Raw genomic sequence first — 13,180 nt, 5'->3', positions numbered from 1 at the left:
ACAGCTGATCTAAGATAGCGTACAAAGTAGAGACGAAGCTATAGAAAAAGCTGCCAGAGTGCTTCTTTCGCAGAGTTTTGGCGCTAGAGTCAAATTCCCCTTTGTCCGCATCATTTTGGATCAGCTAAGGCCCGCCAGTCTGTGGCATCTTGGACGCGCGCATCGTGAAAAAGGTCTGATCATTGGGTATGGTTGAGCAGAGATGGGCAATCTACAATGAGAGCAAACAATGGGAGCATACTCAGTCTACTTGAGAGCTTGAAGAGCTTTGGGTATGCGCAGCAGGTTATGGCTGCAGGTATATTTAGTCCTGTTCAGCATTCTTGGTTACGGACAAGAAAGCTTTCTACTCTGAAGTAAAGAGTTCGTAGGTGGTAAACGTAAGTTTTCTTCAAAGAGCCCTAGTTGTCTAATATAACTAAACATAGAGACAGATATTTGAGACTACCCACTACAGTATATGTGAAACTATATCTTTGTAGCTATATCTTTTTATACAGTCGGTAGTTCAAACTATGGACAGTTCAAACTCGCGATACCGAACATTATCACTGATATCTGATATTGAGATTACGGGATATTATCATTGTTTTACTCTAACTATATATGCTATTAGTATATAACAAGAGACCATCATGGTCTCATTTTATTTGACAATTTAAACTCTTGAATGTTCTTCGAAACTACATGCCATTTTCACCCCTTGGTTTAGACACCATTTATTTCTATTCGTTATTTCGTTTAAAGGAAAATGTTGTAGTCACGCGCTCTTTGAGCATGCGCAGTTAAGTTTTAAAAGTTGCTTAGAGTTTTTGCTTAAAGTTACCTCATTGTGACTTTATTGATTATTTTGTAAATACGCAGGGACGTGTAATCTTGATGTACTAAAACCATACCATCTTTGTCTCCATAAATAACCACGTATCACAGGCGTATCTAGACGTAATTTGAGCTTGAGTACCCCTTTCTAGTGTGAAACCTCTAAACTTTTAAAGCCTAACACGGCGTGCTCCAGACTTATCGGACTTACCTCAAACTGCTTAAATGATAAAAGGTCAGAGCACAAGGAGTATAAAGGCACTCCCTGAAATCACCCGGCTCACTTGAGGGCTATCTCTCAGACGAGGACGCGTGCTCCAAGTTAGCTGCATTTTCAAGATGGAAGGTGAGGCTAACAATGGTTCTAAATATCGATTCGTGTTATAAAGGCATTATGATTAAGGTAGTTCATTTGTTCAGAAAAGTAAATAAGAAATAGAGAATTTTTTGGAAAGCAAGAAAGAAGAAGCCGTGTATCTTAAAGATACCTACCCGTTATGATGAAACATAATGAACACAAGCCACCGAGCCAATAATAAGCGATAGAGTCTTCAAACATATGTTTGTCTTTGTCAGAGCATTCTTTCTTTCTTTCCTGCCAGAATTACTTCGAACAATGTATAAATTCACAAACTATTAAGAAATAGTGCAGCCCAAAATTTAGGATTTCTTTAAAAAAATATCTTACATAAATCATTTAAAGGTAACAAACACAATGAGAATGGGAATAAAAGAGCTTTTGTGTAATAAAACTAGATCTATGGACAGATATTTGAGACCGCTACCATTGTATCTTTGAAACTATATCTTTGTTGACTTAAAAATCTCGCTTAAAAAAATAATAATGGCATAACCTTTTGTACCTCGTATTTCCGAACCAGTCTCTTCTACTTAAAAATTAGACTAAAGGCCCTGTCACACATACGTTTTTTCTCTTGCGACCTGTTTCGCAAAAAAATTGTTGCAAAAACCATGTCACGCGTCAACTTTTTGCTGCGACTTGAAGAAATTTGTGCGACCTGCAACAATGTTTTTGCGAGACAGGTAAGAGAAAAAACGTACGTGTGACAGGGCCTTGAGAGTTCGAGTTTTCTATTTAACAATTAAAGCCCTGTCACACGTAGATTTTTCGGCTGCAGCTTGCCTCTTAAAAAAATTGTTTCAGGTCGCACGCGCCCTGTCACACGTGAAGTTTTTCTTGAAATAATTTGTTGCAGAAAGTAGCGTTCTACTTTTCGTGCGACTTTGAGAAATGCAAAACGAGTTGCAAAGGGGGGTATCACACGCAAAAAAATGCGCGTGCGACCGGCAACAATTTTTTTGCGAAACAGGTCGCTCGCGAGAGAAATAACGTACGTGTGACATGGCCGATTTTTCTTTTTAACAATTACACTACGAGTTCGAGTTTTCTATGTGTCAACAGATAGTCAACGAGGCGCGTAGCGCCGAGTTGCCAATATGACTCATAGAAAACGAGAACGAGTAGTCTAATTGTTTTAGTATAGATCCACTCTCATACTTCTTTCAAATAAATGATTTTAATAATTCTCAGTAATACAACACATACAACGAAAACAGTTTTTTACAAAGTTTGAAATGGCGTGTTTTTTAGTGCGTACGCGAGCGCATGCAATCGGTGTTTGCAGCGCGCACAGATAAACGATAAAGATTGTGAACCAAATTTTTCGAATTTGAACAAAGGTTTTTTGTCTCTTTCTCTTCAAGTGGGTTTTTCTCCTGCTTTTTCGCTACTCACTATGAGTCATTATATCCAGTGTCCCAGTGATGAATTTTCACGCGCGCTCATTGGTCAATACGGGTCACGTGCACATTTTCACAGGACAAATATCAGTCGATAACGTCCAGCCAAAGTGATATCTGTCCTGTGAACATTTTTGTGCATCAAAATTCGCTTTTCTTCTGCTTAATAACTCCTCAAACAAACAACAAGTTTTCAAATCGCTTAGAAGGTACATAAAGAATGTTTGATTTCATTTATAGAATTATCATCAATATAATTTTATGGAATTTATCCTGAAACGTGGAAGAAAAAGCAAAAAAAAACTTCACAACAGCGCGAGCTCGTGGCGTCATTCCCGTGCGTCATTCCTGCGCACAGAAGACATTTCAAAATTGAAAACTCTTGCTTCAATTTTTCACCTCCAATTTCTATTCCACCTCTCAGCAGAACAATAATAAACAGTCGAGGTGTAAATCCATCAGTTACATGCAAGTTTTGAGCTTGTAGTTTTTGTTCTTTAATACAAAAAAGTTATCTTACGCGAATGGCAATCTGGCAATCTGTCTTGGGGTCCCCACATCGGGCCTATGTGCGCAAAAGCAAACAGGGTGCTTGGACTAGTGAAGCGGGTCTGTTCTGACATCCTCGACCCAACTACAAGACAGCTGCTAGACTGCACCCTTGTTAGGCCCCACCTGGAGTATGCTTCTTGCATTTGGTCGCCTTCGACAGGCAAGCACAAAGCTCTGATTGAGAACATCCAGCGTCGAGCATCCAAGTTTATTTTGAACTATCCCGCCGATGTTTAGAATATCCCATTAGAATATCGAAGAGATATAACTATAATTTGACTGAATCATATTCTTCCACATGTAATATTACAGAGTGTCCAACCATCCCGATTTCGTCGGGATTCCACACATGTCCAATACTGTCATCACTCGAATTTCCCGAATCCCGACGCAACCTTGATAGGGATAGGAAAATCCCGATTTTTGACGTTAACATCATGCGGGAAAAAGCTGAATCCACTAAACGTTGATGTGTGGAGCACTTTATTCTTTGTACACCAAATTACCCAGCACCCACCCCTTATTTGCTAATCTTATTTGCTAGTACTGCGGATGTTAAAGTAAGAAGGATAGCATGTTTCGGTAGAAGATTTGTATCCATTCTTTGGCTAACGAGTGATAATGTGACAATAGGCCCTTTTTTGAAGGCTAGAATAGCATTTGTGTTAAAATGTTAAAGATGGAATCCCAGTTTCAAACAACTTTTGATGAATAAAACTCAATGATTCTATGAGTGCCAAGTCGAAACCTTATTAGTTTCAAAATTCCCGCTTTTTTGCCCTCTCGATTTGACCGAGTTCCCTTTGGTAAAACCTAATTATCACTAATTACCATAAGTAAACATTTTGGCTGTGGGGACACTGCTATTAAAGGAAAGAAAAACCTACACAAATTCCCCTTTAGGGAGCTCATATCCGGAGGCTTAAAGAGCAGTCATTATTTATCGGGGGGGGGGGGGGGGGGGGGCACGATTTTCTAAACTCGGATTTGGGGGAGGGCCTATTAAATAGGTATATTTTGATCAAATTCCGGACCACATGAAATTCAACATTTATTCCTGGGGAGAATCCCCAAATTCCCTACATATATATCCCCTATATAATGCGTGAGTGCAGGCGTTCATATAACAGTGCTCAATACATAGGTGTAGAGCGGGGTATATCTTGGTTTGTAGGGGAAAAAAAACACGCAAACTACCGTTTCATCTCTACAAGCCTGTTTCGTGGTTACTCATTAGGAGATTTTATATATATATACAGCCGTTTCCCGAAATGTTGTCCTATCCAATAAATATATATAGAGATAGATGCCTTTTGTCTTTCCATCAGATTTTGACAGCTAAACAAAGGGTACCTACATATATTTGTTTCTCGGATAGGACAACATTTCGGGAAACTGCTATAATCGGCTCAAGATATGCTCTCTGGATCTGATCAACTGCTGTACATATAATGCTTGGTGACATTTTAGTGATTATCTACCATGGTGTGGAACGCAGAGCTAGGGAGGCGCGCTCTTCTTAATTACAAATGATAACAACAACATGCTAGAGCGCGTATACAGGCTGAGCTAAATGTTGTTTAGTTCTTCAGTCATGGCACGACGTCATGTACGGCTCTCCAAATGAACGCTCCCAATAAGCAACGATGTGCCCGTCATCTAAAGACGATCCGTCATCTCCTTCGTCTCCGTCATCTCCTTTATCATTATCTTCTTCGTCTTCTACTTCTCTTCCCTGCCCTTTCGGGACAAATTCCCGTAGTAGAATTTTCCCACTGTCATTCAGCTAAGGGAACTTTTCAGAATGCAAATTTCGTAGCCATCTCTTCTCGCGTTACCCCAGGTTTGCGAGAACCCATTCGTCTAGATCGTGTTTAGTCGATAGCATCATCATCTTCGACAAACGGAGAGATTTTCTTCAGCAGTTCTAGGGACCGCTTTGAAATTGGCGCCTTTTCCGGGCAGCAGCGTGGTGCCTGTTTTGCTTGCGTTTTCATGATTTTTTTTTTGTTGAGGCAGAAAACCGACCCCAAAAGCAAAAAAAGCTGACATGAGCCTTCTCGAAGAAAAATGTACAACAGCCCCTGTCAGCGCATTCTATAGTATCATCGGTTATTTGTATTTTTAGGTGAAATTGAGGACGAATCTATCGATGCATTTAGCAAGGGGTTTATCACAAACAAGAACTTTGTCACGGACTACTTACATTACCTGAAAGACCTTGAGTTTAAAAAGAAAAAGAGGCAAGGGTGACAGCTAACGAAAAAGAGAAGAAGCGAGATCTCTCGCTCTGGAGATTTAAAGAAAGAGAAAGTGTCTGTCCTAGATCTCTATATTAGGCACCACAAGCTTAAATGCCCGCGAAGTAGTAGTAGTAGTAGTAAGTAGTAATGCTTTATTTATACACGGTAAACTCTCAGTATAATAGTTATCTTATAATATCTAATTATTATCTTATTTATAATATCTAATCTAAGCTATAAAAAAATATATACTAAATAGTTATTAAAATACTGCTTCTCAGAGTGCTGGTGAGGGGCTTTGGAATAGCTAATTTGCCCTCGCTGTCTCTCAACGTATACCTGGTAACGCTATTACGATCCATAAAAAGAGATGACAAATAGTCCGGTGCTAGACCATGCAGTGATTTATGGACCATAATAGCTTTTTGAAACTTCCTTTGGCTCTCGAGTCTTTTCCAGCCTAGCTGATGAATAAGAGGGTCGGCACTAGTGTAATAGCTAGAAAAAGTCATAACCCTTGCCGCTCGGTTTTGTAACTTTTAAAGTTTATAGGCTAGGGAAATGTTACAATTGTCCCAGGCGAGAGAGCAATAATCAAAATGTGGTTGGACTTTAGAATTGTAAATGTACCGCAATGTTGTAGCTGGGACAAATTGTCTAATACGCTTCAGGGCTCCGATGCCGTATGCGATCTTTTTGGTTAATTTGTGTATATGCTCACCCCAAGAAAGATTTTCATCAATAAGCACCCCAAGAGATTTGGTATGGGGTACTTGCTTTACGGGTACCCCTTCGATTGCCAAAGAGGTGCTGATTCGAAGGTGGAAAGACGTTGTCTGGAGCCAATAAGCATGAACTCCGTCTTAGATTGGTTCAGGGTGAGCATATTATCGACAAGCCACTCACCAACATTCGCAAGGTCTTGATTTAAATAAAGATTTATGTCTTCAATATTATTACTCTCAAAAGTGAGGTGAGTGTCGTCAGCGTACATGCGTGGCTTTGGGTGTTCAAAGCAATTTGGCAGATTGTTGATATATATATTAGGAAGAAAAGTGGACCTAATATTGTGCTTGCGGAACTCCACAAAGAAGGGTGCGATCATTAGACAGATGGCCATTCACGAAACATTTCTGGCTCCGACCATGGAGGTAAGACGCAAACCAATTACTCGCAGAACACCCAAAGCCGTAAGCATCTAATTTTGAGAGAAGAATTGAATGATCGACAGTGTCAAAGACCTTCTTGAGGCCAAGAAAGACTACCGAGTTAATACTGCCGCGGTCGATGTTATATGCCCAATCATTTGTTGCCCCAAGAAGGGCAGTGACTGTAGAGTGAAGGCATCGAAACCCTGATTGACACTTAGATGGAATATTATTGTTGGTCGAGAAAGCATAGGCTTGATCGTAAAGTATCCGTTCGAATACTTTCGCCACAACCGGAATGATTGAAATTGGGCGGTAATTATTCATGTCTCTGCGCTCCCCTTGCTTGAATAGGGGCAGGACTTTTGCACATTTCCACTCATCGGGAAAAATACACTTCTCAATGGAACGATTAAAAATAGCGCACAGCTATTCTCGAAGAAGTCTAGCTGATATTTTATCCAAACCCGTTGCTTTGTTTTTATAAAGTTTAGACAAAAGAGATAGGACTATGGAGCGATTGGTTGGCTTTAAATGGAACTTGTTACTTAATGATTTACATGAAAGAAAAACGAACGGCTATTATTATCACTTACCGATATCTCATTTGCGAGTTTAGGGCCAATACCGGCAAAATAATTATTGAATTCATCAGAATTTTTTTGAGAATCACTTATGGTGGATTCATTTAACTTAATTTCGTTGATTTGTTGCTCATTTCCTTTCCATGAAGTTAACTCGTTTATAATATTCCAAGTTTTCATTACATTATTTTCATTTTCATAAAATGCATTATTATAGTACGATTGTTTCGCCAATTTTAGCTCATTGTTCACAGAATTACGAAGTTTCTTGAAAACAACCCAATCTACGGGGTCTTTAGAGCGCATCGCTTTAAACTTTTGAATATCCCGCTCGTGCACGCTTTACACGCACGGGAGCATGTCTATCAACAATGCAATTAAAGTTTGCCTTCCAAACACGCCACATATCGTTCGGATCGTTTAGTGTATTGACAACTTCCTAATCCTGTGAACTAATATCGGCTCTAAAACTGGCCGGGTCAAAATTTTTGAAGTTCCTATAGGTTCAAGTTTTGTGATCCTTGTTAGATAGACCAGTAGAGAGCTTACGGAAATTATAGATTAAGCTATGATCACTAATGCCGACATGAGAGACACCGGAGCAAATTACATTATCTGGCGAATTAGTGAAAATTAAAAAAATCATAGTAGAAGAAGATTCTATCAACTGCTCGAGGTTATATAAGTCTGCGATACTAGAGAAAATTTTAGAATTATGGTCTAAGGTGGCCGCGCCTAAATTGCAGTTGATGTCACCTAATAGCCAATATTCAACATTCTCGGCATCTAGCTTACCAATTAAAGCTCTTCGGTACCCCTTCGATTGCCAAAGATGGTGCTGATTCGAAGGTGGAAAGACGTTGTCTGGAGCCAATAAGCATGAACTCCGTCTTAGATTGGTTCAGGGTGAGCATATTAGCGACAAGCGACTCACCAACATTCGCATGGTCTTGATTTAATATTCAATATTCAACATTCTCGGCATCTAGCTTACCAATTAAAGCCTCAAATAAATCGAATTTATCTACCGTAGAGTTAGGTGGACGATACCAAGTTACCAAGGGAAATGTCTTGCAGCTCGGTTTGCAGATTTCGAGGCACAAATTTTCTAATTGATCAACAGATAAATCCGGACGAAGAGAAAAATTACTATTTTCACGAATATAAAAACAAATACCTCCTCCAGATTCTCCGTTGTCAACATTTTTGCCATCCGCTCTGTCGCGGCGGATTATATGATAGCCCGTGCTTACTTCGTTATCGCTTTTAGTAGAGTCAAGCCATGTCTCATTGATAGCCAGGACATCAAGTGGATTACCGGCAAGCAAAACCCTCAGTTCATCAACAGACTACGCACATTAAGACAGGCAGTTTTAAAACCACGATTTGAAGGTAATAATGAAAATGGATTGCTTTGTGTATTTAGCCTGTTGGGTGCGCTAAAAAAATTACTTGGTTCAGGGGCTACAGCAACTTCACACGGAAGAGCAGGTCAATAGGAAATAGTGGTGGAGAAATAGTCTTGGAGAGCTTCGCTTCCCTGCCTATTTAAGTATAGTTTAAGTGTTCCCTTGTAATGTTAGAGTTACTAAGGAAACTGATCTTGTTCTGGTCACACAAGCCCTCTAAAAAAGAGTTTACCTGACGCGCTTTTGATGCCAGTCCATCGTTGAAGTAAGCGGGGAATCTTGTTTTATTTGAGTGACAATATTCAAGATGGAATCCGCAATATTCCAGGGAGCACAATCCTTTAAGTCGTTGGTCCCGACATGTGGAATGACGTTGTCTGGAGACCGTCTGACTAGGGGCTTCACGAAATCTTCCATATCGAAAACTGTTGCTCCTGAAAGAGTTTGACCACGTAGTAGTTATCAGGGTCAGAGGCACTAATCTTTACTACAACTATGTGTTTTACCAACGAATCCACTGCGATAAATGTAGTTCTTTTACGCCGGGATTCAGCTGCGAGTTGGTCTGCGACCGGGTGCGGGACGGCACTGCCTGCTGCATGGTCCGGACTGGGGTCGTTTGCTGGGGGACTATTGCTTGGCCTAGCTTTTTTCTTCCTCCGTTTCTTTTTCTTGCCGGTCGCGCTGCCCTGGTTTAATACCTGGACTGGGGTAGGACTGCACGGTTGAGTCTATCGCTCAATGTTGCAGGAAGGGAAATCATCATTGCTAGTTACCCGCTCACCCTGCTGACCTTGGAGTAGAAGCTGTTTGCTTAGTGACTCAACTGACCTTAATTAGGCTGGCGTTGTTCTCTCGCAAACTCTCAATGATTAGCATATATTCGCTCGCGGCCATGGTTGGCGGGAAATTTTAAATCCGATTGATTTTCTGCTGTCAACCTTTTGATTTCCTCCTTCATTTCACTGATCTCTTATCTGAGCTCTAGGCAACCTGTGCAGCAACCATTTAAGTCATCTGCTGTCGAGTTGTGCGATACAAGATCCACAAACACGGGTAGAGCTTCGGTTTCACCATCAATAAGATGCAGATTCGCTTCCTCAAAAACTTTATCTGAAGAATCGATTGACATTTCTTCTCCCGACTTCTTCTGATTCAACGTTCTAGTTTGAATCGGAATTTTAGTTCTCACTATCGGAAATTATCAGTGCTCTTAAACAAGACAAGATTTACATAATCACAGTACATCTCGTCAGGTCACAGAATCACAACGTAGCACGAGACGACAAGGAAAGAGAGGGGGAGGCAGAAGTAGGAGATGAAGAACAGGAAGAGGAAGAAGAAGAAACGGAGGAGGAGGAAGAAAAAGAAGAGGAAAAAGAAGAAGAGGAAAAAGAAGAAGAGGAAGAGCACGGGGATAAAGAAGCGCTCATTGAAGAGCTGGGAATTAGTAGCAGTGAAGATGAGAGTGATGAAAGTGATGAGAGCAATGAGAGTGATGAAAGTGATGAGAGCAATGAGAGTGAACTAGCCGTTACAGACATGCTGGTGACAACACGTTCTGGAAGAACGCAGGCGCGTACACAGGGGGGTGCAGGGGGCGCACCCCCCTTGGCGATAAAATATGGGTCATTTCTTATTTAGGAATATCCAAATACTTTGCTTTTTCCATATGATGCTTATGGCTGCCCCCCCCCCCCCCCCCCCCCCCTTTAACCAATCCTAAGTACGCGCCTGGGGCGTCTCGTACTTGGAAAGCTAGTGCTCTATACAAAGACCAATAAAAGTTTGCAGAGCCTAAGTTGTTGGATACACCTTTTTTTTTTAGTTAGGGGGAGGGAAATCTTTTCACGCCGGGCACAAAACACTCCAAAAGCGGCAGGGTTTTTCGTGTCAAATCGCCATCTTGGACGGGGCACGTTTTCAGAGGACTGGTGCCGAATTTACGAATCTGCTCGGGCCCTATGTTCGAAGGCTTGTAGGATTTTCGCTAGCTTCGGAAAATAAGATCGGATGGCGGGAAAGCACAGACGGAAGAACAAGGTTTGATTTGGTATCAAACATGGCCAGAATTTCGCGTGGTTCCTGCGCCTATTCTTCAAAGGGATACGGTCTTTCCGCGACTTATCCCAAAATGTCTTGAATTCAGTTATTTTGAGTCCCGATTTTATTTTTACGTCGAAAGAATTTATTGAAAATCAGCAGGGTAGTCCGATTCTTGAATCCCTGAATGTCTTCGCTATGATTTTGGTTTTGTAGATTTCTCCTATGTTCTCGCGCGATTATTTTTGAAACCTCACTCTAATTTCCAAGTTTAATTGTAAATATGCCAAAGAGATTCAGTCTCGGAGAGTAAATGCGAGAGGCCAAATTAAAGTGACAGAATGTGATGGACTCTTCGTGAGAACTGCAGGAGCTGGAGGATGAGTTTTCTTCCCTTTAGCAAAGCATCGCTGAGAAGAAACGTGAAAGCGAAGCGAGAAAAGCTGAGAAGGCTTAGCAGAAAGGTATTTATAAAGACCCAAATAGAATGTGTTTACATATAATACTCATTTTGTAGAAATGCAGTGCTTATAGAAAAGGAATCGAAAGGAAAGGACATATTTATTTTAGCCAGACTTGCGCATTATTTTACGCTATCGTGTTATTTGAGAGGGGTGATTTATTGAGTTATAAATTATAGTCAAATTGTTGGTTCTTTCAGATCAAAAGATCGTTTCGTCAAAGAAATAACACATGGAATAGAACTCAAAAAAACTCGGCGCGCGCGTTGCTATGGTAGCTTATAAACAATAATTATTCTTTGTTGTGAAAGTATTTTCAGTTTCAACAGCGTGGTACAAGTATGACTAGTAATAGTGGTGGCAACGATATTTCTAAATCAACATGTTGTAAAGTGGCAATTCCATAATGAATTTCATAATGAATTTCCCTGATTAGTTGTCCTAATCATCAAGCTACCATAGCTTATTAACAAGTAATGAAAACTTATGGGGGAAGTATTGCTCCAAATAACACAGGGAAAGAGAAAGTTTCTGACTGGCCGTATGGGTGGTGCAGCTAGACAGCTTCAGTTGAAGAAGAAGAAAGAGGAAAAACTAGCCGCTGAACAGGAGAAGAACTCAACCAAGGTACTAAATAATGCACTATACCCAAAAAATCAGTTCATATTAGTGTTTTCAAAGACACAGGGTTGAGATACCCAAAAAATCAGTTCATATTAGTGTTTTCAAAGACACAGGGTTGAGATTGTACTGTATGCCTCGGGACTAGTGCTTGAAATATAACCTCTGTCCACAGTCCTGCCTACAAATTAAACAGTCTGGCTGAAGTCTTTCCTGTTATACATTAAATCAGTTCAGAATATGTTACAGATATTCCCCAGGAGTCCTGTACATGCCCTGATGTAGTCACTTTGGTCAAGACCATGATTACTCAACATCACATTTTCCCTTGACAATCACTGAATAACTGTCAGGTTGTGTGGTTCCCAGAAGTATTGAACATTTTATAAACTGAAAAACATGCCCCACTTGTATGCCTTTCCGCTGATGTTTGTTGATAATGCAGGCCATTCTTATCCTTTTTTTTTTTGCAGCAGCATGATGATAGTAAGAACACAGCTTGGAATGCTTACCTAGAGGAGGTAAAGAAATAAATAAAAATAAATAAAATAAATAAATAAATTGGAGTAGCTAATCACTTTCATTGCAGCTGGGAAGCTGAATTACGAGAGCGCAGATTCAGACGTGGTCGAATTGAAGGCGCCTCAGGCAGCCGAATACAATTCATGTCTGACCACGGATCACAGCTAAGATCGAAATTGTTGGTTTTGTGGAGGGATGAAAACCGGAGAAAAACCCTCGGAGCAAAGGCGAGACCAACTAACTCGACTCACGTAGGAACCGGGAGTCGAACCCGGGACCCAGTGGTGAGAGGCACAGGCACTACAGAGCGACCGGGAAACCTGTGGTGAGAAGCACAGGCACTACAGAGCAACGCTCTGCCAACTGCGCCACCTAGGCTCCCATAATACAGAGAGACTTCATGCACAGAGGAAGTAGACAGAGTCCGGCCTCTAGTCAAGTGATGAAAATATATTTATATGTGTAATGTGATTATAACAAGTGGTTTACATATCTATGAAATAGCCTTAGATTTACTCAGCTTTAAAACACTCTTTTTTCCCCTTTCTCATTGTATCATAGGTGAGGTTTGTTACCCAGAACTCCACATATTTCTTTGAGCCACAGCTATTTGCTCTAGGTCATGGCTACTGGAAAGGTAGTGTCCAACTAGGGTTTGGCCCCAGCCATGACCTATGTAGTAAATGGCATTTCAGTCCATTGAACAGATTGTTGCATGTAGACACCCTGTTACACCCTATTGGACATTAGTTCTACAACTGTGGTTTTGGTATCTATTAGTTATTTGAAACTTTGGAAGATATATTTTTGTGCATGTCCAGCAGTGTCGAAAATTTCTATATTTAGAACAGCCCAGTGTTGTGTTTTATGTATGTATAAACTTATGCAAATAAAAAAAATCATTTGCCTATCAATGCAGTTTTACAGCATTTATTGCATTATTCAAGTATGCTCAGTAGCAAATTGTTTGAAACATACCAAAAAAGGCAAGTAACTTTAAAAGACCTTGTTTGTAGC

The 13,180-nt window shown here is 40.5% G+C and overlaps 2 long non-coding RNA genes across 2 annotated transcripts; both read left to right on the top strand.

The window, feature by feature from the left end:
• The first annotated feature begins 141 nt into the window (after nucleotides 1-141).
• LOC116619850 lies at nucleotides 142-6,326 on the top strand. The gene is made up of 2 exons (XR_007311873.1): nucleotides 142-1,165; nucleotides 5,261-6,326. It is a non-coding gene; the product is annotated as an uncharacterized LOC116619850 (long non-coding RNA).
• A 3,915-nt stretch (nucleotides 6,327-10,241) lies between these two features.
• LOC116610178 lies at nucleotides 10,242-13,077 on the top strand. Its single transcript, XR_004293250.2, has 3 exons — nucleotides 10,242-11,647; nucleotides 12,115-12,162; nucleotides 12,231-13,077. It is a non-coding gene; the product is annotated as an uncharacterized LOC116610178 (long non-coding RNA).
• The last annotated feature ends 103 nt before the right edge of the window (nucleotides 13,078-13,180 follow it).

The sequence above is a fragment of the Nematostella vectensis genome, chromosome 6 (genome assembly GCF_932526225.1).
Source record: "Nematostella vectensis chromosome 6, jaNemVect1.1, whole genome shotgun sequence".
Classification (NCBI taxonomy): Eukaryota; Metazoa; Cnidaria; class Anthozoa; order Actiniaria; family Edwardsiidae; genus Nematostella; species Nematostella vectensis.
This window is presented reverse-complemented; position numbering and strand designations above follow the sequence as displayed.